The sequence below is a fragment of the Triticum urartu genome, chromosome 1, assembly GCF_003073215.2.
Source record: "Triticum urartu cultivar G1812 chromosome 1, Tu2.1, whole genome shotgun sequence".
In the NCBI taxonomy this organism is placed as follows: domain Eukaryota; kingdom Viridiplantae; phylum Streptophyta; class Magnoliopsida; order Poales; family Poaceae; genus Triticum; species Triticum urartu.
The window spans coordinates 316,423,063-316,427,560 of NC_053022.1; positions in this window are offsets into that span (position 1 = coordinate 316,423,063).

Genomic DNA, 4,498 nt, shown 5'->3' on the forward strand with positions numbered 1-4,498 from the left:
GCCCTCGCCGTACGTATGCGCGAGTAGGCGTTCGAGACCCCACCCGTATGTACACATACGTGGCCGTATTTTCTTTCTTGCACCCTGGCCGCCTCTACTACGACACGTGCGCGCCTCTACATCCACCAGTATATATGTACATACACGTTCACGACCAGAATGACAACGCCACGTACGCTTCGACCAGGTGGGTCCCGACTGTCAGGCACTTCCTCGCCTGCGAAGATGTAGCTGGTGGGTCCCAACAGTCAGGGGGCGAATCGTTTTTTTTGCCCGGACGCACTTCCTTGCGTGCGAAGATGTAGCTGGTGGGTCCCAGCAGTCAGGGGGGCGAATCGTTTTTTTGCCCGGACCCACTTCCTTGCGTGCGAAGGTGTAGCTGGTGGGTCCTAACAGTTAGGGGGAAACATTTTTTTCACAAAATACGGTGGCCCGTCCGATGGGTCCCTGCTGTTAGGTGGAGGAATCATTATTTTCCGCGTAATAAGGAGGCACTTCCTTGCTGCCGCCGTGGACCCAGCTGTCAGCCTCTCCACGTACAGTCCACGTCCGATGGAAGTCGTTCCTTGACCATGTTGACCACGCCGCGCCGAGAGCACCAAGGCAGTGGACGAGGCGAGGCCTAGGAAGGGGACGACACGGAGGCAGGGAAGACTCGGCAGTTGTTTCCCACGCGGAGGGGAGTACGACTGTACGAGGGTTTACTGGTTCATCTGCTGTCGCCGGAGAATAACATCAGGTGTGGGTGAGTAGAGGGATGGCTAGGCCAGCGATGGGAGTACGGTCGGGCGGTGAGGCCTACGCGGTAGCACAGCCGGCCGCGAGGAGGAGGGAGCAGGCAGTCCCGCCGGCGCTTGTTTGAGCGGCTGGAGCAGGAAGAGCAGAGATTGAAGAAGCACGACGGCCGTTGGATGGACATCCAACAGTCAGTGCTTGTGCGTCAACCTTTTTTTAGGAAAGCCTCAAATCTGTGGAAAACAACATACAACCCATCTGCCATTATTTCTAATAATTTACAGCCCATTTGCTAATTCTTAAGGTGTTTTTGCAGCCCATATTCTTTTTGTTAGCATTGCAGCCCATATTGTGGCAACGGTTAAAAAATTATACGAAATTTTGCATATTTCGGTGCGGTCCGAACTGTTTTTAATCCTGAAATTTCGACTCACATTCAAACTGATTTTAAAAATAAATGTATATCAATATAAAATCCAACAAATTCTCCACGCATAAAAATTAATGTAATTTAAAATCTTGAAATGAAAAAAAAGATATTTGAAACTAATGCCGGTTTGATGTGTTTTAAAAATGTACAACCCATTTCTCATTACTGATGGGCCATTTTCTCGGCCAGCCGAATGAAAGCTCTCCTCGTCTTGAAAGATTTGCAGCCCAACAGGCCTGACAAAGTGACTTACTTGTCAAATCACAAAAAACTGGGCTGTGGCCGTGGACCCAACTGTCAGCCTCTCCACGTACAGTACTCTTCCGATGGAAGTCGTTTCTTGACCACGTTGAGCACGCCACGCGGAGAGCACCACGGCCGTGGACGACGACGAGGCCTACGAAGGGAACGACACGACAGTGGAAGCCCGCGCGGAGAGGACTACGAGGGTTCACTGGTTCGACTGCGGTGTGAGGCTGCCGTCGCCGCAGGGCCTGGCCAGCGGTGGGAATAGTAGGGGGCGGTGAGGCCTCTGCGGCAGCACAGCCGGCCAGGGGAGGCAGGAGCATGCGGCACGACCAGTGCTGCTTTGGGCGGCTGGAGCAAGAAGACCAGAGGTTAAAGAAGCACTACGGCCGTTGGATGGACATCGTACGGTCACTGGAGCTAGAATCGTTCATATTGACTAAGTTGACAAAGCCCTTCGTCCCCGTCAACTTAGTAGGCCCACAAGTCAGCCTCCCAGCAAGGTGGGTCCTAGCTAGCCGGGGGAGTATTCATTTTTTTGTGCGTAATAAGGAGGCACTTCCGGTGGGTCCGAGCTGACAGCGGGGGGAACGTTTTTTTCGCGAAATACGGTGGCCCATCCGGTGGGTCCCAGCAGTCAGGGGGAAACGATTTTTTTTCGCAAAATACCGGTGGCCCGTCCGGTGGGTCCCTGCTGTCAGGTGGAGGAATAATTATTTTCCGCGTAATAAGGAGGCACTTCCTTGCGGCTGCCGTGGACCTAGCTGTCAGCCTCTGCACGTACAGTACTCTTCCGATGGAAGTTGGTCGTTGACTATGTTGACCATGCCGTGTCAAGAGCACCAGGGCGGTGGACGACGGCGAGGACTAGGAAGGGGACGACTCGGAGCCGGGGAAGACGCAGCAGTGGATGCCCACGCGAAGAGGAGTATGAGGGTTCACTGGTTCGATTACGGTGTGAGGCTGCTGTCACCGCAGATTAATATGGGGTGTGGGTGAGTAGAGGGATGGCCTGGCCAGCGGTGGGAGTAGTAGGGGGCAGTGAGGCCTCCGCGGCATCACAGCCGGCCACGGGAGGCAGGAGCACGCGGCACGACCGGCGCTGGTTTGGGCGGCTGGAGCAAGAAGACCAGAGGTTGAAGAAGCACTACGGCCGTTGGATGAACATCGTACGGTAACAGGAGCTAGAATCGTTCATATTGACTAAGTTGACAACGCCCTCCGTCCCCGTCAACTTGGTAGGCCCACAAGTCAGCCTCCCACTATGCTGGGTTCCAGCTGGCAGGGGGAATATTCATTTTTTTATGCGTAATAAGGAGACACTTCCTTGCGTGCGAAGATAGCTGGTGGGTCCGACATGTTAGCGCGGGGCACTTTATTTCGCGAAATATAGAGGCCCTTCCGGTGGGTCCCAGATGTCAGGTGGAGGAATCATTATTTTGCGCGTAATAAGGAGGCATTTCCTTGTGTGCGGCCATGGACCCAGCTGTCAGCCTCTCCACGCATAGTCTACTTCCGGTGGTGTCGTTCGTTGACCACGTTGACCACGCCGCGCCGAGCGCATCCAAGGTGGTGGACGACGGCGAGGCCCCGGACAGCAACGAGCCGGAGATGGGAAGACGCGGGAGTAGAGTCGCAGACAGAGAGGTGTACGAGGGTTAACTGGTTCTAGTGCGGTGTGGTTTGGCAGTCGGTGGAGAAGAACAGGAGGTGTGGAGGGATGGAGGGATGGCCTGGCCAACGGTGGAGTAGCGCTTCATAGCGAAGCGTGCTAAGCAGAGCTGCTAGCAGCAGGAGGCGGGAGGTGGTCCCGGCGGCGCTGGAGGAAGAAGACGAGCGATTGAAGATGGATGCCTGTCGTTGGATGTAAATCCAACGGCTAACATGTCAGAACCATTTGTTGACTAAATTGACAACGACTTGCATTGGCTTCGACCTATTGGCCCACATTTCAGCCTCCAAAAATGTGGCACGTATTCAACCCATTTTTTTTCCAGAATTTACAGTATTTCTTTTGCGCGGTAGAATTTACAGTTAATTTGATCTTTTTTTTTGAATTACAGCCATTAGCTGGGCTGGATGAACAAATAATGTAGCGTCCATGCGGCCCGTTTATTTTATTTCCTAAAAAATTACAGGCCATTTGCACTTTCTCGAAATACACGATTTTGTTGGGCTGATTCTAATTATAATGTTGGGTTGGGCCAGCAATGTTATCAAAAAATAAAAAGGGGCTGAGCATTTTGTTATAAATATATTTAAATAATAATTGATATTATTACATTCGTCCTTAAATCTTACCAAGCTTTTGTACACAATCACTAGGATTTTCGTGCCAAAACAATCCAGGATTTTATTTGTTAAGAAATTATTTTTATAAGTTAATAAGATGTGGGATATTGTTTTCTTACATATGCAAGTATCTGTTAAATATATGATGACAATAAAAATAATATATAATAACATATGATTTTTTTTTAGAAAAACAGGGAGCATCTCCCCGGTTCCATTGCTGAGAACGAAACCACAACATATTCTGATACAGCAGCTCAAAGAGCAGTTCGAAAGCAAAGGTAGAAAAGCTACAAACTAGGGGGTGGATGAACAAGTTCTCTGAATAATACAGATCACCCGAGTGGTGCCAAAGGCAAAGCGGATAGAGCACTCAAATGACACAAGGAGGGTCCAGCGAAGCCTTCATGGTCTTCAGCCGAGGGGCCGTGTCAGCCTGTGGCGACCAGTAAGCAAGCGGAGAGACCATGCTGGAAGGCGTAGCATGGTGGATGTCCCTCTTTTTCTGCGCCAGGTGCCCATCATCTTCATCAGAGATCTTGAGACGAGCCCACGGGTCCAGCCCCAGAGCAGGTCGAGCCTTGTTCAGCCACAAGTGATCGCCAACGGTTTCTGGAGGGATCTTGTTAGGGTTTCCACGAAGCTCATCAACTTGTCCTTGTCCGATCCGGAGGAGAGAATCGCCCAGTTCCTCACCATGTTCCTGATCAACCTCAAGACCTGCGGAATGGAAATCCAGGAGGTGTTACTGAAAATCATAGCATTTCTATATTTCCAGAGGCACCAAAGGACAGC